General features: G+C 48.6%; 1 protein-coding gene across 3 annotated transcripts in view; it reads left to right on the forward strand.

The window, feature by feature from the left end:
- Nucleotides 1-12,783: 12,783 nt before the first annotated feature.
- LOC125709709 (plakophilin-4-like) overlaps nucleotides 12,784-25,855 on the forward strand; it is a 48,030-nt gene continuing 34,958 nt past the window's right edge. For 2 of the 3 annotated variants that reach the window (XM_048978403.1, XM_048978405.1), the window contains exon 1: nucleotides 12,784-12,965. The gene's annotated coding sequence lies outside the window, so the exon portion shown is untranslated. Of the gene's footprint in view, nucleotides 12,966-16,758; nucleotides 16,917-25,855 lie in introns of those variants that run through there. The other variant, XM_048978404.1, reaches the window with a different exon arrangement.

Here is a 25,855-nt window from a genome sequence, read left to right on the forward strand (position 1 = left end):
TGAAGGACATTCGACTTTAATGATGCACAGTAATGATGGACAGTGATGATGAACAGTGATGAAGGACACTGGACTTTAATGATGCACAGTAATGATGGACAGTGATGATGAACAGTGATGAAGGACACTGGACTTTAATGATGCACAGAAATGATGGACAGTGATGATGCACAGTGATGGTGGACAGTAATGATGGACACTGGACTTTAATGATGCACAGTAATTATGCACAGTGATGATGCACAGTAATGTTGGACACTTTGGACTTTAATGATGGACAGTCCTTGTGTGTAGCAGTATGAGAAACCCTCTAGCACCTGGTCGCGTCCTGGTCCCTTCAGAAATAACAGCCGCAGTAACCCAGTGCCATTGCCAGCTGATTACGCTTTTTAAAGGAGTTCTTTTGTCTCCGGAAAGAGCGCAAACAGCTCACCACATAATTACAGCCATACAGCTGCTACAGAATCACAGCAACAGCCTGTGTGCTTGTCCTTCTGTGACTCCAGTCCGTCTGGGGTTTTGTAATAGGAATCTGATACTATTACAATATAAAAAATGTAACTGATCCTACTGGATAGTATTTCAGTCCAGAGAAATGTAAGCATTTCGATCCAAAGCTCATGGACAACAGCACAGATTTATCTGAAGATGATTTAAAACTCAGTGTGTGGAGAAATTGAAAAAAATGTCAAAGCGTTCTCATATATATTCCATGCAAAAATCCTACAAATATAGTGTTTGTTGAAAACAGATGTAGTACCCTAAGGGATTTAAGTAGGTTTAGCTGAATCTTGGACACAAACCTCTAGGTTCTGTGTTTGGGAAAACGTCCTAAGCCCCAAGCAGGTTGGAAAGAGGCATCACACTCACAAACCCCAGACTCCAAGCACAGAGCTTTCAGAGCATCATCTCCTGACCAATGACGTGAGCAGGCAGTGCGGGGGTCACTGGTGATGTCAGACCTGTGTTCGGAGGCGGTGACACCGGTCTGTGCCGTTCCCTGCTGTTTACTTATGAGTTGACACAGAGGCAGATATTTTCCTCCAAATTCTTACTTCTATGGGCTCTGAGCAAAAACAGAGATATAGGTCCACTCTCCATCTGGGCTGCTTTGGCATGAAGAAACTCATTTCGATTAATCTTAGCACATTCTCCAATTCAGAGGTCATTTCTTAGGGGCGGAGTGCCAAAAGACCGGTAACACTGCGAAGAGGATAAGCATTTTGCCAAGGGTAAAAGTTAAAATACAAGTAAAACATAAGCCTTACAGGTCTGACTACACGCGGATAGAAAGGGCAAGAGTGAGCAGGGGTGTGACGGTGATGGGGTGAAGTGGTAGGGTATCAGTACTGAAGGAGGAGGTGGGAGGGCCAAGTATGCTGAGGGTGATGGTCCATCTCAGGGAGATAGATATGTGTCACACCTATCGAGGAGAGAGATCCAATCACATTGATGAGGGGCTGACTGGTCACACCTCTCAGGGAGAGAGAGCCAATCACATTGATGAGGGGCTGACTGGTCACACCTCTCAGGGAGAGAGATCCAATCACATTGATGAGGGGCTGACTGGTCACACCTCTCAGGGAGAGAGATCCAATCACATTGATGAGGGGCTGACTGGTCACACCTCTCAGGGAGAGAGATCCAATCACATTGATGAGGGGCTGACTGGTCACACCTCTCAGGGAGAGAGAGCCAATCACATTGATGAGGGGCTGACTGGTCACACCTCTCAGGGAGAGAGATCCAATCACATTGATGAGGGGCTGACTGGTCACACCTCTCAGGGAGAGAGATCCAATCACATTGATGAGGGGCTGACTGGTCACACCTCTCAGGGAGAGAGATCCAATCACATTGATGAGGGGCTGACTGGTCACACCTCTCAGGGAGAGAGATCCAAACACATAGATCATGAGTTGACCTGTCACACCTATCAGGGAGAAAAACTCTTGATATTGATGAAGGGCTAACTTGTCACATTACCTAGAGGGAGAGACCCATCACCCCGATAATAGACAAACACCAGTCAGCCAGTCCAAATAGCAATCCATCAGTCACAGAAGAGAAACAATATACTTGCAGTTTTACATCTGTCTGGAACACATGGCCTGAAGCATTTCTGTCAGAAATGCATCTAATCATTAGAAAACGTCTTCTGCTCTCGTCAGTACAAGGAAAAAATGCATTCAATCTGGCCGACATAGAAGAAACCAAGATTTAATATGTTTCCCTTTAAATTGCTCTTCTGCTCTATTGAGCACCAACCTAAGAATGTTTTGAAGTTTGCCTACACCTGAAAGAGTGTATTGGAGTGATCAGCACTCGTGGCCTCTGGCAGGGCCTGTGAGATGGGGAGCAGACATCATGTGACCGACTTCTGGTCAGCATGCTGAGTCGCCACTGCGGTATCTCACTTCCCCTCCCCCCACTGACTTTTCACATTGGTCCCTGAACGATAAGATACCTATAGCAGGTATTCCATGCTTCAGTGGGGCTTCAGGTACTGAGATCAGGGTCCTTCTCCCCACTGGGGGCCTGCAGCCGAGGCTTCTGGGATTGCGTGCACTTCTAGCCCCCGCTAACACTCTCAGATAGGCTGCAGGACATGGACGGCCTTCAGTCACGTCGAAGCGCCAAAGGTTATTATTCCGCTGAGCTGCTCCTTGTCAGATTAAAGTCTGAAGATGTACAGCTCAGCATTTGGAAATATTTGAAACCACTGGGAAGGTTAAGGAAAGAAATATACCAGGTTTTCTATAGGTGCAGCAGCAACTATTCAAGAAGAATTTTTTTTACGGAAATAGGAAGCAGACTGAGACACAAAGACTGAAACCTGAAGAGGTCATTGACATTGGTGATGCTCTCCAACATGAATGCTGTGTGTGTGTGTGTGTGTGTGAGCGGGTATACCTATCCTTATGGGGACACAATGTCCCCATAACGTGATAAATATCCGTTTTTTTTTTTCCCTTATGGGGACTGGTTTCCTGGGAAAACTCTATTTTATAAAAATCAGTGACTGCTATGAAAAAACTTAAAATGCAAAAACTCTTGTATTTTGCTTGGTTACTTATGGTTATGGTTAGGGCTGGGTGGGGGTTAAGGTTGTCATAGTTAGCGTTAGCATTTTTCTTATAGAACTGAATGAGTGGGCCCCATAAGGATAGGTATACCCTACATGTGCGTGCCTGTGTGTACGTGTGTGTGTGTGTGTGTGTGTGTATGTGTGTCCAGATATGCTGTGATAAAAGAAACTGCAAGAAATAGGTGCCTGTTTTGCTTCACTGCCAACCCCATTGTCATGAAGACCAGGAGGTACCTGCAGCGCCTGCCGAGCGCCTTGTTCTTAACCCTGCGCCTTGTTCCTGACTCCTGTAATACACTTCTAATATTTCAAATACTAAAGCCGACACACACTGGAGTGAGCAGGGAGGAAGGAGCGGGGTGACAGCAAATAGAAACAGACAACCTCATCTCCGAAACACCGTGACCCGCCACACGGACCGGCGCTAAATACGCACCTCACATTCGAAAACTCGCTCTGATGTAACCGACAGCCATCGTCACCGACAGCTCCAATCTCCTCCCGGCGCCGGTAACGTTACGGGGAATCTTGTGCTGATGACACCCGTGTTTCACTCGCTTATTGCGGCATATGTGACCATGTATCGTTTCTGATGGTTGCGCAGAGAATAATTTAGAATGCAGTCCGTTTTCAGACCATCTTAGCCTAACGCTATTCAAGCTAAACGAGAGGATCTGGGGACAGCATAAGATCTGATTTTAGAAATCATAACAGCACTGTAACAATGAAATATTTCACATACAAAAAAAATATCCAAATTTGTTTAACACGTAACAAGCAATTATTATCCCAGAAACGCTGCACTCAGTGAAAAATACCATCCATCCATAAATTTTCCAAACCGTTTATCCTACTGGGTGGCAGGTGAAAAATACCAAACAAAATTGAGTGATAATATATTTTCAGAAAATATGATTTTATTTAAGTAGAGTATATATGCAGTGTACACAATGGCAGAGTTATGCTGGTTCGCTAAAATTTATGTAATACTACAGTCCATGGACAGTATTGTCTATGAAGTCCCAAGGTAAACCATTAAATAACATACAATATTATGCAAAGTATGCATAGTATTGTATATTATTATTGTATGCAAAGTATGCATAATATTGTATGCTATTATTGTATGCAAAGAATTGTATGCTATTATTGTATGCAAAGTATGCATAATATTGTATGTTATTATTGTATGTAAAGTATGCATAATATTGTATGTTATTATTGTATGTAAAGTATGCATAGTATTGTATGCTACTATTGTATGCAAAGTATTGTATGCTATTATTGTATGCAAAGTATGCATAATATTGTATGCTATTATTGTATGCAAAGTATGCATAATATTGTATGTTATTATTGTATGTAAAGTATGCATAATATTGTATGTTATTATTGTATGTAAAGTATGCATAGTACTGTATGCTATTATTGTATGCAAAGTCTTCACATTTACCAGCAGAATACAGCCATCAATGCTTCTGGGCCAAGATGCAGTTCTTATGGGTGGGTCTTGTGCCATTTCATGATTAACAGAGAGATATCTGAGCCTTGAGTTCCAACAGAAGGAGAGTGGGTTGGCAGACAGATAAATGCAGCAGGGGGCACTGGTGTTCTGGACAAGCACAGTGGTCTGATGGTGCACGGTGGTGGTAGGACTGGCAGGAGACTATCAAAGCCTGGATGACAGCTGGACAAATGGCACGGTGAGAGATGAGTGGACCTGCAAGTGCGAAAGCACACTGCAGCATCAAGCCCAATGAGAGTGACGGGAAACACGGTGAGGAGATGAGTGAACCAAGAAGCTGAGCATGCCGTAAGAAGACAGAGGGGACCGTGTGTCTGTCTCTGCAGAGCCCCCAGAGATAGCACCCGTGGGACAGAGAGCTGCAAGCTTGCTAAGAGGCTTCCGACCGTCACCAGAGATGGTTGCCAGGTGGAGCTAAAGGAACCTGAAGAATGAGAATGAAGCTACTCTAACAGTGCCGAGGGCCTCCGAGACAGCAGAGGGGGCACTTCTGGGGAAGCATCACCCTCAGAAAGCTACCTGGGTTTAGTTTATTGGAGACAGTTAGCTGACTGAGGATGGCAAATTCCAGTATTCCAGGGGTGAGGATGGAGCTGGTCTGTGTTGTTGGCATATTGTACATTTTCTTTCATTTACAGCATAATGAAACATATGGCAGGAAGAGGGAATCACATTGGCTCAGTGGGTATCACTGCTGTCCTGTACTTTAAGGCTCGAGCGTGTGATTGTGGATTCTTGGGATAGTCCCCCACTACCCTATACTGGTTAAGGAAGAGAAGCTGAGGGGTCGATATTTACAATTATGGTTGTTTTGCTTTTTCACAATTTACACCATATCATCCTTTCATATCATAGGATGACGAGGTAAGGGGAAGCTCTCGTAAGCACACTGCCTCTCCTATAAGGTCGGTCTCCTGAAATGTCACAGAGGTTGACCACATGAGCCAACGATCCATGTCACTTAATCAAATCCCACAGCGGACCTCACTGATTTATTTCATTACCCTTAAACGCCTCCCACAAGCATTGTCGGAGTGGGGGGGGGAGGCGTGGGATGTTCGGTTCAGCCAGCTTATGCATACAGAGGCGGCCTTATCTGCTTTGTGCAGTGGGGCTGAATCGGCCGAGTCTTAGGAGGTTTTAACGATGCTCTGAAATGCTGAGCTGCGTCGTCTGTAATTTACTAACTAGCTTCGGGGGGCGTAATCCCCTATTCTGCCGGGGGGGGGCGTCGCCTCGTCACATGGGGGTGAGCTTCAAGGTGGGCAATCAGTGGGCTCACAGGGTTTTATCATTGGCCTTTTCATTTCTACACTTTTTATCCATTTTCAGCATCGAGAGATTTCACAATAAACAGCAGCTGTTACGTAAAGTGCTGTGCAACCTCTGGATTTTAATGTACTTGTTTAGGCTTGAACATGGAAAATGAAACGGCGTGTGGTCGACATGATTTGAATATTTTTGAAATTTCATTTGTATATTTCAGATCCTGCATGAAATGTTTCTATTATAATAGTTTACATTTAAATGCGTCGTGTATTTATATTCCCAAACTGTTACTGTTCACAATAAAACAACGTCCTTTGTTACTTTGCAAATATGACTTACAAATACATTTAACCATTATGTTAAACCTGACATAAAATAAGCCGTAGTACTGACAAAAAAAAACATATTAATATGAGTTTATATATAATGTAAAGTCAATGTAAACACCAAACACCAATGATGTGACTTGTTTAGGAATTCAGCAGACTGGAGTCTTGACATTAAATATGAGATATTTTTGATATGCCATGTTCCAAATTTCTCTCATAACCACTCGACAGTTTGTGTTATGTAACAGATTACGTGTTAATTAACTATCTTACTTCCAGAACTCCGTTGGCAGTCCGGTTCATTAGTTCAGATATGCTGAGTGTTGTGTCTTCAGAGTATCCAATACCACAGACATGCTGCAACTTTGAAAATGCGACAAAAAACTAAGAATTAATTTCAGGTTAATTCTGTCGACCTCAGTTCACATGCCCAGCATGATGCTTCTGAGCTACCTGCCCTTAGTATCTTTACAGTGATGCGTTATGACTCTGTACTGAGCAGATCCAGGTCACTCCAGCATCTTCAGTGTGTCACCCACAAAGATCTGGTTCCAGCTACCTGCAGAACATCTCTAGCACTTTAAAATATTTATCTGTGATGGTACCATGAAACGCATCTCTCCGCAGCGTGCATTTAACGGAGGAAGAATCTGTTCCATTTCTTTATTATCTCCGCAAACTGTGTTAAGAATCTGGATGGATATGTTTCTTGCAAAACAGCTGCGACCTGACTTAGGAAATCTAATGTCTAAGATGAGATGTCACTCAGTTTGTCAACTAGATCCAGCCGCTCACTTGTTACAGCGGCGGTGAAATCAGTCACTGTCATGTGTGTGTGTGCGTATATATATATATATATATATATATATATATATATATATATATATATATATAATCAATGCGATACGGTATATATAACAGCAGCTAGGTTCCAAGCATGGTGGTCGTGCTCCGTCAGTCTCTGCACTGCGCAGCTCTGCAGACGCCTGCATGCAGAAACACCCTGCAGACATTATAAGGACAGTAGGCTTACAGTTTTCCGCATGACAACCACCGATAGAGCCAGTGTTGCTACTAAATCAGTCAAGAGCAAGTGACTTGCTTACGGTTGCAAGGACAGAACCGACGGCATTTTCTCCTGTGACTTGCGCAGCCTAACATTTAATCCAAGCCGCGGTCTAATTTACTGGTAGTTCCATTCTTTTCGTGTGTCTTAAGTCTTAAGGCTTTGAGTTAACAGATTATAGAAGAAAATACGGCAAGGAAAATAAAACAGCATAAAAAACTGAAGATGTGCTTAATAAGGTTCTGCTACTGGTGCCACCAAAGGCCAAAGCACTAAACTGTCACGTCCGGTCGCTACAAACCCTGTAAGCAGATCTACAGGGAGCTCGGCACAGTTGAGTTTTATTGTGTCGGTCAGTTAATTATGTCATACAGTTTGATTCCGTCTGAACAAGCTGTGTCTCCTAGTGCAAATAACAGGTATATTTTTTTCCCCCCAGGAATTTGTTATGATATGCGTGCTATGATACAGAATGCTAAGCAGGTAGTAACAGGCAAACACATCGACTATTCTGGGATGGCCATTTGGGGATTTTTTTGGGTGGATTCCAGTATTCAAATTGTGTCAGAGGTCATGGGGAGTGCGAATCATGATTTCTCTATCTGGGGGGGGGGGGTCCCTGAGCTCTTATGGGTGGTCCCGGTGTCCTGATCCGCCTCCGTCTGATCCACTCTTAGAGAGCGGAGGTCACTGGCTTTCCTGTAATCACATTGTTCCCAGCTCTCATGTCCTAACCTTTCATACCTGTCTCCAGACTGTACATCCTGTTCCGTGTATAAATGTGCCTGATGAGATTGCAGCACTCGCATGACTCAGGTGAGGTTGCCTTTCCAGGCCCTGCACTGCCAGAGCCTGTCTCACCAGACCCTGCGCCGCCTGGGTTCCAGGTTCCCTGTCCACAGAGGGCGGTTTTTACCGTGTTCCAGGGTCCCCACCTACAGAGGGGCGCTCCGCCTGTGTTCCAGGTTCCCCGCCCACAGAGAGCCGTTTTTACCGTGTTCCAGGTTCCCCGCCTACAAAGGGGCGCGCCGCCTGTGTTCCAGGTTCCCCGCCTACAGAGGGGCGCTCCGCCTGTGTTCCAGGTTCCCCGCCCACAGAGGGCCGTTTTTACCGTGTTCCAGGGTCCCCGCCTACAGAGGGGCGCGCCGTCCGTGTTCCAGGTTCCCCGCCCACAGAGGGCCGTTTTTACCGTGTTCCAGGGTCCCCGCCTACAAAGGGGCGCGCCGCTCGTGTTCCAGGGTCCCCGCCTACAAAGGGGCGCGCCGCCCGTGTTCCAGGGTCCCCGCCTACAAAGGGGCGCGCCGCCCGTGTTCCAGGGTCCCCGCCTACAAAGGGGCGCGCCGCTCGTGTTCCAGGGTCCCCGCCTACAAAGGGGCGCGCCGCCCGTGTTCCAGGGTCCCCGCCTACAAAGGGGCGCGCCGCCTGTGTTCCAGGTTCCCTGTCCACAGAGGGCCGTTTTTACCATGTTCCAGGGTCCCCGCCTACAGAGGGGCGCGCCGCTTGTGTTCCAGGGTCCCCGCCTACAAAGGGGCGCGCCGCCTGTGTTCCAGGTTCCCTGTCCACAGAGGGCCGTTTTTACCATGTTCCAGGGTCCCCGCCTACAGAGGGGCGCTCCGCCTGTGTTCCAGGTTCCCCGCCCACAGAGGGCTGTTTTTACCGTGTTCCAGGGTCCCCGCCTACAGAGGGGCGCTCCGCCTGTGTTCCAGGTTCCCTGTCCACAGAGGGCCGTTTTTACCGTGTTCCAGGGTCCCCCGCCTGCAGAGGGCCGTTTTTACCGTGTTCCAGGGTCCCCGCCTACAAAGGGGCGCGCCGCCCGTGTTCCAGGGTCCCCGCCTACAGAGGGGCGTTTTTACCGTGTTCCAGGTTCCCTGCCCACAGAGGGCCATTTTTACCGTGTTCCAGGGTCTCCGCCTACAGAGGGCCATTTTTACCGTGTTCCAGGTTCCCCGCCCACAGAGGGCCGTTTTTACCGTGTTCCAGGGTCCCCGCCTACAGAGGGCCGTTTTTACCGTGTTCCAGGGTCCCCGCCTACAGAGGGCCGTTTTTACCGTGTTCCAGGGTCCCCGCCTACAGAGGGCCGTTTTTACCGTGTTCCAGGGTCCCCGCCTACAGAGGGCCGTTTTTACCGTGTTCCAGGGTCCCCGCCTACAGAGGGCCGTTTTTACCGTGTTCCAGGTTCCCCGCCCACAGAGGGCCATTTTTACCGTGTTCCAGGGTCCCCGCCTACAGAGGGCCGTTTTTACCGTGTTCCAGGGTCCCCGCCTACAGAGGGCCGTTTTTACCGTGTTCCAGGGTCCCCGCCTACAGAGGGGCGTTTTTACCGTGTTCCAGGTTCCCTGCCCACAGAGGGCCATTTTTACCGTGTTCCAGGGTCTCCGCCTACAGAGGGCCGTTTTTACCGTGTTCCAGGTTCCCCGCCCACAGAGGGCCGTTTTTACCGTGTTCCAGGGTCCCCGCCTACAGAGGGCCGTTTTTACCGTGTTCCAGGGTCCCCGCCTACAAAGGGGCGCGCCGCCCGTGTTCCAGGGTCTCCACCTACAGAGGGGCGCTCCGCCCGTGTTCCAGGGTCTCCACCTACAGAGGGGCGCTCCGCCCGTGTTCCAGGGTCTCCACCTACAGAGGGGCGCTCCGCCTGTGTTCCAGGGTCTCCGCCTACAGAGGGCCGTTTTTACCGTGTTCCAGGGTCCCCGCCTACAAAGGGGCGCGCCGCCCGTGTTCCAGGGTCTCCACCTACAGAGGGGCGCTCCGCCCGTGTTCCAGGGTCTCCACCTACAGAGGGGCGCTCCGCCCGTGTTCCAGGGTCTCCACCTACAGAGGGGCGCTCCGCCCGTGTTCCAGGGTCTCCACCTACAGAGGGGCGCTCCGCCTGTGTTCCAGGGTCTCCGCCCACAGAGGGCCGTTTTTACCGTGTTCCAGGGTCCCCGCCTACAGAGGGGCGCCAGGTCCCGGAGTCCCCTCTACAGCATCACAGGTCATTGACTCCCTACACACTCCAAGGAATTTAGTCTAATCTGGTCCCATTCTGTTGGGTTTTCACATCCAGATTTCCCAGTCCCTTTTCTCGGCTCTTTTTTCCTGGTTTTGGCAATATTTAGAGGGGGATTACTGTCACTGTCTTTTCCCCATTTGGCCAGCAGAGGTCGCTGGTCATCCTGTAATTACATTGTTCCCAGCCCTGATGTCTTAACCATCCACACCTGTCTCCAGACTGTACATCCTGTTCAGTGTATATATGTGCTCAGCCCTCACTGTGTTTGCCAGCTCGGTCATTGTTGCCAGGATTGTTTAGTGTATGTCGAATAAAGCCCGTTTCTGTTCAGTCAAAAACAGAGCTGTGTCTTTGCCTGCACATGTGACACCAGCGACAATTCGATTGAATCTCTAATGGTTGATTAAATTTGGTGTGTCGTTGGGTGGTCAGACAATTTGTTTATGGGTAATTAATAAGGGCCGCAAGAAACAACACAATGTTATGCTTCTTCGGAGTTCCACTTGTTGAAATCAGTGAATCCTGATGGACTATTGCGAGTCCTGTCAGAATCAAGATTCTCAGATATTTGCAAAATATTAAATTAGCCTATTAACTTCTGTATTGCAATTTCAATGAATAACTTGGGCTCGTGTTGTAAGTGCGGAGCTTCGGAAAAGATGGAAAATACATAGTTATTTTAAGAAATCAACAGCAGATATAAAGTAAAAAATAAAATATATACTAACCTTTAATGACATGCAAAATTGGCAAGAGTTTGTGAGTAGATGTAGCCTGTATTTAATGCATATTATTTGAAATGCAATTTAATTGTTCTTTGTGTGTGTTTCAGGAGCTTTCTAGGTAATGTGACCATTAGAAAGAGGCGCTACGTTGTTGAATATTTTCCTGTTGTAAAAAGATTGGTGTTTGTTTATTTAATCAGGGTTTTGTTGCGCGCTACCAATTTATTTTAGCGAAATTATAGATAGGCTGACGATTGTTTTCCCCTCAATTTATGACACACTAATTACTTATCCTGGCACTTCATTACCGCTTGAAATGCACTTGCCCTCCCCCAAGGGTTCATCTGTATCTCCTTTGACTTGCATGAAATGAAAACGCCACGTAGAGACCGGCGTCGCGGAAGATGGCAGTGGAGCACTGAGCTTGCAGACCATTGTGCCTCATGTGTCTGGCCCTGCAGGGGAGCCCTCTTTCATCGGTCCAGCTGATGTTTTCATCCGTAGTGTGTTGTGCAATTTGGAATTTAAAAGGTCAGGTATTTAGGGAATAGGGAAGCAGTTTTTGTTATCCAACTAGACCCACCTTGCTTATATCTCAGCAAACGGACACGAGCAAAAATTCTTCAGCCAGTTCCTCGGCTATTGTCCTTCTAACTCACGAAGAACTGAAAATAGATATTGAAATGGCTGCATTACAATGGACATCCCCAGGGATAAATACTTTAAGTTTACTGTGATACGGTATATTTCTTTGATATCCTCACTGGACGATAAGTTTACTACTGAACAGAAGCACACACATTTAAGTTTATACTACAAAATAAAGACATGCTTTGCCTGCACGCGATTTATTAAATTACAGATCCATATATCTATACATGAACTTGGAAAACGGTGTAACACACCTTTTTTGAATTCCCTTTGTGGTGTTTCAACGACGAAAACCTGTTTATACCTGATATGACTTGAACCCAGCAAAGATTTATGCACCGTAGCTACTTGGCCGAACAATACCTTTGCATGCAAAAAGAAAAAAGAAACACGAGGTATGATGTTGTGCTGCCTGATTAACATTTTAAAAGGACTGAAAATGGTTGGTAGTTAAAGACTTTGATGTCTGCGCAGAAAAAGGAGTCTATCAGGAGGGAGTCGGGCTTCTGGGAAGTAACTGAAACATCATTGTTTTGTAAACATAAAACTGTTTTATCGATGCTGAATTTCGTCTGCTAAGCAAATAAACGCTAATTATGTTGAACATTGCTGACTCGTGTGCTGGATTTAGTCATGCAAATATTTCTTCAAATATGAAAACACCGATTTAGAATGACATTTGGGATACAACGGAGAATGTTAAGAAATTACTCTGGGACCAGTATTTCATATAGTGTGTGTTATATCGTTTTTTATTTTGCGGATATTGATAATCAATTTATATAGCAGTTAAGCATAATTGGCTGGAGTCCAAATGCACTACATGAATCTGATACAGGTTATAATTTTCAAGTGGTGCGATTAGTGACTGCTTTATTTTTACTGAGCGTCCATCTGGAGAAGGACTATGAAAATAATCGGAAAGCATCACTGTCATCCACCTCGCATCTAATTTACATACGTAAAGTTGGTTGACAAAACTTGTAGCTAAGGGAACCGTTTTAATCCCTTCCCATTGGACAATTTAATGGCACGACTCTCCAATGGAACGCCTCCTTTTCCCGATCCTGCCCAATGGGGTCTGAAGCCTCAGCCCTTGCTGCGGGTGACGTCATGCACACTCGTATTCCAGCCGAGTGGAAGCTCGGGGGAGGGGGGGAAGAGGGGGCTCGCTCCAATCCCGAATGAGACTAGTTACCCAGCTCCGTACATGGGGCTAGGTCAGGATTCCTCTCAATTTACTTCCAAATCGCCAAAGTTGCAATTTCATATGGAGTTCGTTTCCAGAGCGCACGGATTGCGGTAATACTTCACCTCCCCACGGTAAGCTTCCGTTTATATATATTTTTTTAATGATTGCCTGTAACCCGCAGCGTCGGTGAGTCCGATCTGGCTCACGTTTTGGCGGATCGGATCGTAGAGAAATCACCACCGCGCCTACAATCTGGTTACAGTTTCCATCCCTGTCGCCCCTGCACACTTTTGTTTTTTTTTTTAATTCGCATCGAGCGTTTCTTCCGCGTTGACGGCTGAGTTGGAATTGCTAATGCGCCGCGATCTCTCCCTTTATCACTTGTTCACCTCGCACCTCCGGGAGACCTTCACACTTACGTCTCCTGGCATTTTAATGTTCCCCACATAGTCCTTGAATGGGAAGTCATTGCGTGCGCCGGGACGACTTTTCTCTGGTCCGCTACATGTTATGCCGTTTGCGCCGCTGATATTTACTTTGTATCGATTAACGAGCCCCGATCGCAGCGCACGTTGGGAGGCAGGTGTGTAGGAATCCGGGCATCGCCTCGGTGTTACGGTCGAGGTGGTCAGGAACCGGTAACCGCGTTTTTTTTTTCTTTCGGATCCCCACGTTTTTTTCGTGGCAGCATTTTAAAAATATCTGCTAATAACTTTTCTATTGGGACACAGAGAAATCCGTCGACGCACTTGGACCGAGAAAATCTAGTTACTCTGCTGTGATTTAAAACTAAAATCTGGTCATTTTCATAACCTTTTATTCTCTTGGACGAAATGAGCAGTGGGATGAAACGTGAGTTGTTTTTAAGTTTGGTCGCGAAGAGAGAAAAGATGGAGACTTGGCCTTTAGAGTTATATTTAACAGCATTCCGCCGAGCCCAGGCAGGCTGCCCCGCTGTTCCGGTTTGTGCGGAGTCTGGATCTGGGAAGTCAAAGGCGGCGCATGTCGGGGCGGATCGGGGCGCCGCTCATCCGCTGAGGGCTGCGCAGTTGCGGGCGTGTTGGTTCACATGCGGGAATCAATCTGCCTGCTGCCCATCCCCGGCACGTCGGCCGGGAGGGTCCTGCCCGAGATGATCGCCTCGGCGACGTCCACGGCATCTTTCCATATCAATGCTAATCGGACGATCGGGGCACATCCAGGACCTCGCAGTGAACTTACACGATCGCGTTTAGAGATTTTTTTTTCTCCCAGATTGTCGCTGTTTCTGTATTTCCATGTGAGCGATTGCTGATCTAGCTAGTAAGTGGCTTATAATGAAATGCGCTGGTAACGTACGTGTGGAAGTTAAAACATGGCAGTCATGAAGAGTAACACTTTCTTCAAACGCTGCTTTCTTTGTAACTCCGCTTCAAAGTCCAGCGCTTCTGCCAGGGACTGATCTCCCGTGTGTGTTTTACCCACCCAGATCCTGGATGGCAAAACCTTTCAAGTGTCATTTCCGCGATGAATAAAGGCCAGTTTCTTATTTTTTTTCAACAAACTGGTTAATTGTTTACAAGGAGCCATGGCGTATCTGACCTCAGTCAAAGTTCAAAGTCTTTACACAGTCAGTTTGCAGTTTTTACATTAAACCTATTTGCTGTACGTCTTTCTAGTCGTCGTGGCACGTGGAAGACATCATTTAAAAAGTTTGCTTTTATATACAAAATGAAGCTTTGCGACTTTTTTTCCACTTAGACTAGTCGTTTCAAGCCGAAGTCTTTGGAGCTGCAAACTGAATTTTGCACTCGCACGTTGGCTGAAAATGTAAAATTGCTTATATCGGACTCAGCGGGCTGAATCCCAACTGGACACAGTGTCATTAGCTGCACCGCTTTGATTTACCTGTATGCGTCTGGTAACGTGTTAGCCATGCATTACATGGCAAAAAATACCACGTAGGCCTTGTGATGTATGACTGATTAGAGCAGTAGTGAGTTAAGTGAGCATTGAGTTGCCCAAGCATGGTGTATCACTATGCAGTGGAGTTTTCTGAAATAATTATAAATAAACTTGCGCAAAGCTTCCTTTCTGCGTCCTGACACATTCTGTACTGTTCATCTGCTCTCCTTTGGGGGCTGGGATTCCCAGTTCCACTGCACAAAATTGAGAGACGATTTAAAACTGTAAGCTCGGAGTGTGTGGAGCTCAGGATTTTTGGGCCTGTAGCAGTAGGTGGGTCTGTGCATAGCAACTCATCACATGGGTGTCTGTGGTTTAAATGCTCCATTTCTGTCCTCCGTTCTCCAGCGATTGATGGTTCTCTAAAATCAATACACCTAAAAGCTCTTGGAGACCAGAGAACAGGCCAGTCCTCCGTCACCTCGGCCCTCCGTCTCGCTGCTGTCTGTTTAACTCAGTCGACAGCTGCCTTGGCTGCCAACAGCTCAGTTTGTGAACCGGATCCTTGCTGTCAATATGGCAGAGAGGTTTGACTGAGTGTTCAGAATGTGCAAGATGTTTGTGTGTCACCAGGAAGCATTTGTTAAGCACCAGGAAGACCCCCCTCCAGGCTTGCATGATAGTACTGCTAAGCCTCCGTTATTAAGACCGTTTAAGTTTCCCCAGGGCAGACTTGCTAGTTCTGGTGAATATTTATGGCTTCTAGCTTCCAGGCAAGCATTTGGTAAACTTTTCTGGCTCCTTCTGTAGTCGGCGCATTGTTTCCGGAAGGGCTGGGGTGTGAGATGACGCTGGGGGATGCTTTCTGAACTAGATGAGTCTTAGATCTTGCAGGATCAGAGTGGCAGTGAAACACCTTTGATGAACCCACCCGCACCCCTCCCCTTTTGCGTTCTGTCATAGATGTCTCATTAAAAAAAGCTGAAGTTTAGAAAGTTGCCCAGTGGCCACGAGTAACTGACGTCTATGCACACACTGGGGGGTGGGGGGACTGGCCCTATCGCTATTTGCCCCTTAGCTGTGGGTAGTTATCCACTCCCTCGCTTGTCAGTCCATTACGTGTCATGTGATTCACGCCGTGGTGGGTCTGTCTTTGCGGTTAACAGCTGATCATTGGAAGCACGCTGTGGCACAGGGCCCAGGCTGGGTGTGCCCATATTCCCCATTACTCACGCCGGTCCTGGGAAGGGGGAGGGGGACCCGTGACGCTCATTACCGCTCGCCCATCCTCCTGGCAGCTGATGGCCATCAGTGTGCTTTTCCTAGCGGGGCGGGAAGAGACCTCCTGGGTTTCCCAGACCGGGGAGCCAGGGCTGATGCAGCGACTGGCCGAGGCGTCTATGCAGACAGACACGTGTTGAGAGACAGACAGTAGGTAGACAGACAGATGTGCAGACAGGCAGACGGAGGCTGTGCAGCCTCACGTGGGACTCCCTGAGTTCCCCAGGCTCTGGTCTTCGGTGAATAGTGAGCTCTCAATCTGCCCTGTGTGTGTGTGTTTACAGGGGGGTGAGAGCTGGGAGAACGGCACATTGTCTGGGTCAGCCAAAAGCCCGGTTGTCCTCCACCCCCACCCACACACACTATTTACTTTCAGCTCTCCAGATCGGCTTGCGGGCGGGTCTTTCCCCGCTGCTGTTCCATTTGACCCCAAACTTTGTTTATATTTAAAGGGTCTGTCCAAAGCTGTTTGGCTGTGAGCCCCACCCCCCCTCCCAGTGCCCCTCCTGTGTCCCAACAGGCTGTAACCTGGGGCCACGATTGTTTCTGTCCTTTGGATGGTGTCGTCAGCCTCAGTTTTCAGCCACGCATTTGAATTTTAGCTGTGCTTCTGCTGCCCTGCACCATGGGTCAGGCCTCGTCAGGCATGGGGGGGGGGGGGGGTTGAGCCCCGCCTAAGCTGAGTATCAAACACTCCTCCCCCTGTCCCTGTCTGGTCATTCGGAGCCCAATTCACTCCTCCATTCGGAGGCAGATAACTGAAATTTCCGGCAGATTATCTCGGCTGTCTGGTAACAGCGTCAGGTCCCTTGCATGTTTCCATCTGTGGGGGTTTTCCGCTCGGATCCCCACTCGATCCGGGCGGCTGAGTTTCCCAGCAAGGAAGTGAACTGGATCCCGACCACGTGGAATCGGAGGTAACATGCAAAACGCGTTCATTAAACAGGTTTTGTCTGCTTGGAGAAAAAAAATAACAACAGCAAATAATAATGTGGGCTTCCGGGTGGGAAGCTGCTTCATGCTGCAGGCTCCTCTGGGATGTTAAGGAGCCTCCTAATCTGCGTTTATTTTTAAAACACTGCCTTTACGAGTGAGAGAAGGACCGTCCCCAGTGGGACGCGCTTTTAGTGAAAGCAGGATGTTTCCAGCGGGCGCCCTGGTGATCTGCCCCGCTGCCATCTGCTTTGCATTTTGCCCCGCTGCCGGGCTGTAATTTCGCTCGGCTTTCGGGCCTCCCTTTAGGAAGCGTGGTGGTCTGGTGTTGCAGCAGACGTCCCAGGAACGCGCTTCAGCCACGTCGCTTTGGATACTGGCTGGCGGCTGGGACCCGCACTGGGGGGCGTTTATCCGTCAGGGACGCCGCCTGCACCCTGCCACTGTTTTTCCATTGTATTTACATTTTTTAAGTTTGTGCTGTAGGCAGATTTGCTATGGGAAGATTTTCCAGCCTTTTCCCGTAATTAACCAGCAATGAAGTCATAACATAAGTTTTTCTCAATTAAGAGCTTGAAAAGATTTTTCTTAGCTTTTTTTTTTTTAAAATCCCCTGGAGTCTGTTTGTGGTTTTTATACCGCTTGGTTGGAGCCATCTACAGAAAAACAGCAATTTTTGGGCTATACATAATTTAGCCATTTTCTCAGTGCCTGTAATAAATTATGTTTTGACACTGGGGTGGTTTTTTGGGTGGAAATACAAGTCTATCATACAATCAAATAATAACCATCAGTCTGCCGTACCCTCCGGGCGGGGGGTGAGGGGGGTCACTAGGGTATTTTTGCCGGCTTTATTTGACCATGCATTAGTGTGTATGTCCATAACAGGAAGGACAGACATATGGCGTGCTTCTCAGTGTCCCTCCCTTTGCTAATTCGACGTAAAGGTGAATCACGCGTGCTTCCGTCTGTGATGGGGTTGAGCGGTCGCATTACGGTCACGGCGCGGTCTCGGCGTGTTTGAGTGCGTGGGCTCCTAGGCCGTCACGTGCCGGTTCTATCGTGGGGGCCTATTTTCCTCTCTCTTTTTTTAACATGGCGAGAGAGCCCCCGCCGTGGTCACGCCGATCTGCTGCAGGACCAGCGTGAGCAGCAGAGCCGCTCGCTGGCCATCTGTCGCTCGTGGCACAGACCGAGGGGCTCCTCCGCACGGCGGCGCCGGATTCCCGGTCCCGGCCGAGAGCGCCCCCCCCCCCGTCCGATGGCCGCCACTGCATTAGAATAACAGAAAGATAACATTGGCTGCCGTGAAGACGTGACAAGGTGCTGACTGGCGGAGATGCGGTCACCGTGGGCTGTTGCACGCTTAAGCCGCGCGTGTTGGTGGTCAGTGAAGGGTGGCACTCCCCTCTCCGCTCCCCCCCCAGCTCACGACCCATGTTCACGCTGCTGGTTTTTTGTTCTTCCGGGAGCTCGGGACACTCCAAAGCCCCCCCCCCCCCCCATTTTATGTCAGCCCTCTCCCCCCTCACAGGCGCGCTCCCAGCTGCAAGTTCCTGGTATACGTGGGGATAATCTGCCCCCCTGATGGGCGACGGGGGGTGGGGGGTGTAAATCCTGAAACACGCAGCCCAAACGAACGGCCGACGTGCTGGAACCGTGACTGGGAATCTGACGGAAGTCAGCTGGTTCTGCTTTCCGCTGTGTTATGGGATCCATCACGTCGGGAACGGCTCCGTGTCACAAGCGATACATTAATGTCGGGTTTGGCCTGGGGAGGGCGGCCCGTGGCATATGTGTGATTAATGCCGGGACACGGTGCCCCCGGGGGCAATAATTCCGCCATCTCTTCATGAATCATCTGTGGGAAGGGCTAGGACGTTATCTCGCTGACCCACACCTGTTGGACGTGATGGATAATTTAATAACCCCCCCCCCCCCCCGCCAAGAACTCTAAGCAGCACAGTTTAATGCTTAAAGCACTTAGCTGGACATGTTTCTATTGTTTAGCTTATTAGTTCGATATTTTTTTTCTTTTGTACTATAAACGGACACAGCAGAGTTATTAGTAACAGAAAAGTATTTTGAGGGAACGTAAAAAAAAATATTTTCCCACCCAGACCTCATAGGGACTCTGTACCGCAGCTGCTGATCTGTAGAGAAAAAATAATCAGTAATACATTACTATCCACAAATTTGTATTTTTATTTCTGTTGAGTAAAATCAAATCTATAAAAATACGGAGCAGTTTGTACAAGTGAAAAGGGTTCAGCATGTTTGTGAATCATATCATTATTGGGATATGAGATTTTGGTCATGCCGCAAAAGCCTGAAGTATACCAAACCATAGTATACCAAAACAGTATTATGTGGTGTGGTCCGCTACAGTGCATATCACACTGAAGTATACCAAACCATAGTATACCAAAACAGTATTATGTGGTGTGCCCCGCTACAGTGCATATCGCACTGAAGTATACCAAACCATAGTATACCAAAACAGTATTATGTGGTGTGCCCTGCTACAGTGCATATCGCACTGAAGTATACCAAACCATAGTATACCAAAACAGTATTATGTGGTGTGGTCCGCTACAGTGCATATCACACTGAAGTATACCAAACCATAGTATACCAAAACAGTATTATGTGGTGTGCCCCGCTACAGTGCATATCGCACTTAAGTATACCAAACCATAGTATACCAAAACAGTATTATGTGGTGTGCCCCGCTACAGTGCATATCGCACTGAAGTATACCAAACCATAGTATACCAAAACAGTATTATGTGGTGTGCTCCGCTACAGTGCATATCGCACTTAAGTATACCAAACCATAGTATACCAAAACAGTATTATGTGGTGTGCCCCGCTACAGTGCATATCGCACTTAAGTATACCAAACCATAGTATACCAAAACAGTATTATGTGGTGTGGTCCGGTACGGTGCATATCACACTGAAGTATACCAAACCATAGTATACCAAAACAGTATTATGTGGTGTGCCCCGCTACAGTGCATATCACACCGAGGTATTACAAACCATAGTATACCAAAACAGTATTATGTGGTGTGCCCCGCTACAGTGCATATCGCACTGAAGTATACCAAACCATAGTATACCAAAACAGTATTATGTGGTGTGCCCCGCTACAGTGCATATCGCACTTAAGTATACCAAACCGTAGTATACCAAAACAGTATTATGTGGTGTGGTCCGGTACGGTGCATATCACACTGAAGTATACCAAACCATAGTATACCAAAACAGTATTATGTGGTGTGCCCCGCTACAGTGCATATCACACCGAGGTATTACAAACCATAGTATACCAAAACAGTATTATGTGGTGTGCCCCGCTACAGTGCCTATCGCACTGAAGTATACCAAACCATAGTATACCAAAACAGTATTATGTGGTGTGCTCCGCTACAGTGCATATCGCACTTAAGTATACCAAACCATAGTATACCAAAACAGTATTATGTGGTGTGTTCCGCTACAATGCATATCGCACTGAAGTATACCAAATCATAGTATACCAAAACAGTATTATGTGGTGTGCTCCGCTACAGTGCATATCGCACTGAAGTATACCAAATCATAGTATACCAAAACAGTATTATGTGGTGTGCTCCGCTACAGTGCATATCGCACTGAAGTATACCAAACCATAGTATACCAAAACAGTAGTATGTGGCATGCTCTGCTAACTCAATTTAATAAACATAAAGATAAGCCCAGTTTGCTACTATGGTGCTACTAATCTGCTTACCAAATTGTGGTTGCAAATTAGTGTCTGTATGGTACAGAAATGCCGGTATCTGAAGCCCTGGCGATTATTGCACATGCATCATATAATATCGATATGCTGTTGCCCTGTCCTAGTGTGAGAGTGTGTGCATATGCGTTAAAGATGCACAATATACTGCAGATGTTCGTAAAAAAATCAAGATATCGACATCGGTCCAATGTGCAAGTCTTGGTTGATATTGTCGGCTGATATGGAGGATGGAGCGACATTTCCATAGCGGAGGGTGCAGGGTTACGTCGGCTTCTTCGCTGCTTGTAAGAGGTCTCGAAGTACCAGCCCTGAGGGCAAGATCTAGAGATCCACTGAAGTATTATCCTGGGAACTTGAGTACACATCATTAAGGGAATGTTTAAGAAAGTATAGTCTGAGAACATTAATTTTCATCGTTACACATGATGGATTGGGAGTGTTATGTGCTACGAAACAGGGGCCAGTTTCCCAAAAGCTCAAAGCCCTTTAGGCAGTGTTCCCTTTATTAATATTAAGGAACCTTCCTTTGTCATCCTACGTTTTGGAATTTCGCGGGCTGGCACGTCTGTCTGCAGCACCTACCTTTATTTTGATGCCAAAAGTGAATTTTTACAGATCGAGGAAGTTTATTGCCAGTTTGATAATCGATTCATGTAGGCTGATGAACGCATTTTTTTCTCCCCTATTTACCTCTGCTAATTTCTGATTTCGGTTATTGGCATCAGTCAAAATTTGGACAATGGTGCGTCTGTCCGTCCGTCTGTCTGTCCGTGCGTCCGTCCGTGCTCGATCAGACTATGACCAGCTCATCAGAACCACGGAACCACAGAAATGTCGTTTAAGCTAAACTTGGACTTCACTAAGTAGGGAAACCAGAACCCATTGAAGATGGTGAAATGGAGGCCATGAGGGAGATGGACCCTCCCGCCGTCGCCCTTTTGGAGCTCCTTCCTTCAGGTGTGACAACAGCTCTGGTTATGGGTTCATCACTCTTTAATGGGATCGCTGAGTTAGGTGGTACAGTGTGGACGCCGGTAGGTTCTGGGTTCTGATCCCGCTGTACCCGCTGCACTTAAAGTGCTTAACGAAGGAGCTAAAATGACATAATGCATTTTTAATGCATCGTTGCTGGTATTTTGCCAGGGCCGCTGTGGTGATGATGTGCACTGCAGGGAGGCTGAGCATTCCGAGTTGTTTTGGGGCTTTGGGGCCGTCCCATGCTCAGAAGGCAACCTGGACGCCTCTACGTGTCACAGCGTCACACTGACGGGCTTGGGTCACAGCTGCAACGTCACGGCTGACGACAGATTTACCATTTATAGTCTGAATTTGGACTGTTGGGTTCAAGTGGATTTTGGGACCCTCAGTATGGGCTCTGACGGATTCACAGTGGAAAGTGTCTGTAGGTTTTACTGCAGTATGGAAATCAGCTTCTATAGAAAGGGGGGGGGTTCACACCGACTGCCCCCCATGTCCCGTTCTGTCCTGGTTAGAAAGGGACCGGCAGGCGTTTTTTTTGGAGAGACGGATGCTGTGAGCAGTGCTGAGCACACATCAAAGACGCTTATGTGTTACCCGCCCGCTCACATCTGCCCTGCCTCTCGTCGCAGCTCTGCTTTCAGCCTCCACTCGCAGCCGGTAATGCGATAATTGTGAAAACGAGCAACGTAATTACAGTATTATTGGTGTTGGGTGCGGAGTGATGAAAGGTGGCTGCTGTCTCCGGTGTGATGTTTGGCGAAACCGCACCAGTGTGGCAGGACATGAAAAATGCCTCGACACTGCCCTCCGGTCTGGAGGTTGCTCTCTCTGGGGTCTTGCTCATATACGTTCTTTGTCCTCATGACCTCAGACTGCAAGGTTTTATGAGTCACAGGTCATCTTCCTGTCTGTGAGCTTAGAGACCGTGAGTTTGCTCAAGGTGGTTTCTGGAGCTGCTGGTATAGTCGAGGCCTGATACCTGGTTGGATTAGCAGTCGTCCTTTTGCACTGCCATACTGAGGAACACTACCGTTTCTGCTATGTTTCTCATCTTCTTCTGGAACCTTGTTTCACGCTCGGCGTTTCCATTTCACCCTTGTCCTCCTGCTCTGTGTTACTTCTGGAAAACTCTGCAGCTTCCCATGTGCCACATATTTGGAAGTTTGAGCTTTTTCCTCAGTGTCTTTGATTTTAACGATGTATATTTACGTCGACGTGCGATTCCCATTTCTGTGTCCAAGGGCAGCGGCACCACAGGACAGTGAGGCTTGCGCACGATCTGTGGGCTCGATAAATGTCACGCGACGTCTCTGCATGCGCGGTCCTGTGGCCGGGAGCACGAGCGAGGACGATCCCAACTGTGGGGTTGACCGTCTGCCAGGAAGTGACCGTCACAGGGCTAACCTGGATAACCGATTGGTCACTGTGACACTAACATCACAGAAATGGGGGCGTGTTGGAGGATACTAATGCTGATGAATGTTAGACACAGTAGCTATAATGACAGTGACACCCCCCCCTGGTGGGTGTGAATTTGTGTGTGTGTGTGTGTGTGTGTGTGTGTGTGTGTGTGTGTGTGTGTGGGGGGTGGGGGTCAGTGTTTTATTCCTGCATACCCTGCATGTACTTCCTGGGGTGGGTTCCAGGCCCGCTGCTTTATGCCCCTCGATAAGCAGTGATGGATGGATGGAACCAGGCCTCCTCCCTAGGCTTATCGTTGCGGTGAGGTGGCTTGGGGTGGGGTGGGTCTGCTGAAGCTCAGAGAAATGCCCATCTGGGTGTAGCGGCTCTGTGAGCTCCTGAGGAGGGGATGTGGACCATGAGGCTGAGGGACTTGTTGCATGGCAACAAGTCCATCTTGGTGGTAATTTGGGGGGCGGGGCTGTTCTTGTTGTAGGCGAGTCAGGTGATGGCGCGGAAGGGTACACTGGCCACGCCCACAGGCGGGTAGTATATGAAGTCCTGAATAATGAGCTGTGTGCAACCACCCCCCCCCCCACCATGCAGTGCGTGTTTAATGAGGCTGCTTTGATCGGGATGGGTGCAGTTCATCACTGTCAGGAGCCATTTTGTTCATTTACTATTTTCATTGGTCTTTTTGTTCATTCAGACAAACTATAAGTATAAAACAAAGATGGGTGTGTGAGTCTGGGGGGTCGTACGCCCTGCCCCAAATGTCACAGCCTCTCCATGGACCCGGGCTGTGGGTAGGATAAATATTATGTCCTGGGGGGGGGTGCTGTGGTCCCTAAATCCTTCATGATGGACTAATGACGTACAGATAAGCAGCCTGTCTGCTAACAAGGGCAACACTGCATGATTACCCCCCCCCCCCCCATCAAACAGCCCATCATCGAGTGTAATAAGGCCGGTGTGGGCCTGGCACGGAGCTCACCCCTCCGGGGGGTGGATGCTGTCCCCCTAATTGCCAATCAGGAAAGCTGTAAATCATTCTCCAGTGCAGAATATCTGTTTACCCGCCTGTGTTGTGAACATGGCGCCCGTCTGGGCTTGTATCTGCAGCCGACAGCTCTCACTTCTAATATCTGTGCTGAAATGGGATCCGATAGCAGGCTGGGGTGCCCACCTGAGACAGGGCAGGGCGGGGGGGGGGGGGGCGCTGGATGCTGCAGAAACCGCAGTCACTTACCGCCCCCCATGGAATGATGGTACGCTTATCCGTCCGAAACGTTCGGTTTGACGGCTCCTCCGAGACGGAGGCTGGGTGTCACGGTGAAGGCAGGAAGCGGCCCGTCAGGGCGGATGTCCTTGTGTGAGCAAAGGCACGGATGGGCTTCCATGGAATTCCGAAGATGTCGTGCTGGATGTTTCACTTCCTCAAGGGAATCATTTGAGCGTCACCCCTGTTACTGCCACACAGGGATGCCTTTGTTTTTCCTCGGGGGATTTAATCAGCCGTCCTGTAGCCCCGCCCCCAGCAAGCCCTGCCCCCAGCAAGCCCCGCCCCCAGCAAGCCCCACCCCCAGCAAGCCCCGCCCCCAGCAAGCCCCGCCCCCAGCATGCCCTGCCCCCAGCATGCCCCGCCCCCATCCCTATGCTACTTCCCCCAGCACTCCCAATTGTGTTCTTTGTCGCAATCGCACTTCCTGTGGATGAGTAAGAATCGTGGTTAAAGGTGCTGCCTCGACCCGTTGGGGGCAAGGGGGAGGCAGTCAGTGACGGGACACTGCGTTTGGGGCGGCACACCCCTGCGGCCTCTCCTCATGGTCTTGCTGGGGTGTTTATTCCTTAATTTACTGATGGAGGCGGGTGATGGCGGGAGGCACGGGGAGTGTGGGACGGGGGAGTTACTCCTTTGCTTGCCCCCCACCCTCGGGTCTGTGGGGTGGGATCCATGCCACGTGCAGCCCTGATCTAAGGTCGGCTTCTCTGCTCACCAGAATGAGGCCTGGACACCTGGGGGGGTGGGAGGGGGGGCTCTTCTCTGCGGTGACCTCCTCTGGTGTTACGGCTAATATGGCCTCGTTCATCTCCAGCTCTCCGAATAACGTCCTGGGGTGTGCTGGCTCTCTCCGCATGGGGGCTGGATGCCCTTATCTGGGCTGGGTTGATTCCGGCTGTCTCCCGGTCTGTGTGATTCATAAATAAAGGCGTTGCTCTGTCTCGATTTTCCTCCCCGGTCTGGCTGCAGTGCTGACAGTGATAACGGACGGCTCCTGCTTTTCCCCCTTCGCTAGGTGGTGTTTTTAGTGCTCTGTTGGCCCCACCCTCACCCGAGAAATGGGACAAAATTCCCAATAAGTTTGCTGCCATGTGGCTCCATTTGAAAAAGATTCCCGAGGTCTGGGAGAGGTCTGGCGAACACCTGAGCACTTTATTAGGCCAGAATCCGATCCCAGTTCAGAGGCACGTTTGAGCATCCCGAGGGTGTCGGAATGCGCGCTGTAATGCGCGTACGCGGCTGCTTTCATCACGCGCAGCTGTTAATGCGCCCCAGTGGTTTCACTGCCTTGTTCCCAGACTGTGTGGTTTGGAGTGGGGGGTGGTGGCGTTAAGTAAATAACCACCCCTTGGGCGGGGGGGGCATGTGTGTTGGTGCATGTGTGTGTGTTTAAAACATAGGCCACTCTGCTGTGAGCTTCTATTTATCCAAACTCATAAAAAGATTAAGAAAACACACGGCGGACATTTACA

The sequence above is a fragment of the Brienomyrus brachyistius genome, chromosome 16 (assembly GCF_023856365.1).
Source record: "Brienomyrus brachyistius isolate T26 chromosome 16, BBRACH_0.4, whole genome shotgun sequence".
Lineage (NCBI taxonomy): Eukaryota > Metazoa > Chordata > Actinopteri > Osteoglossiformes > Mormyridae > Brienomyrus > Brienomyrus brachyistius.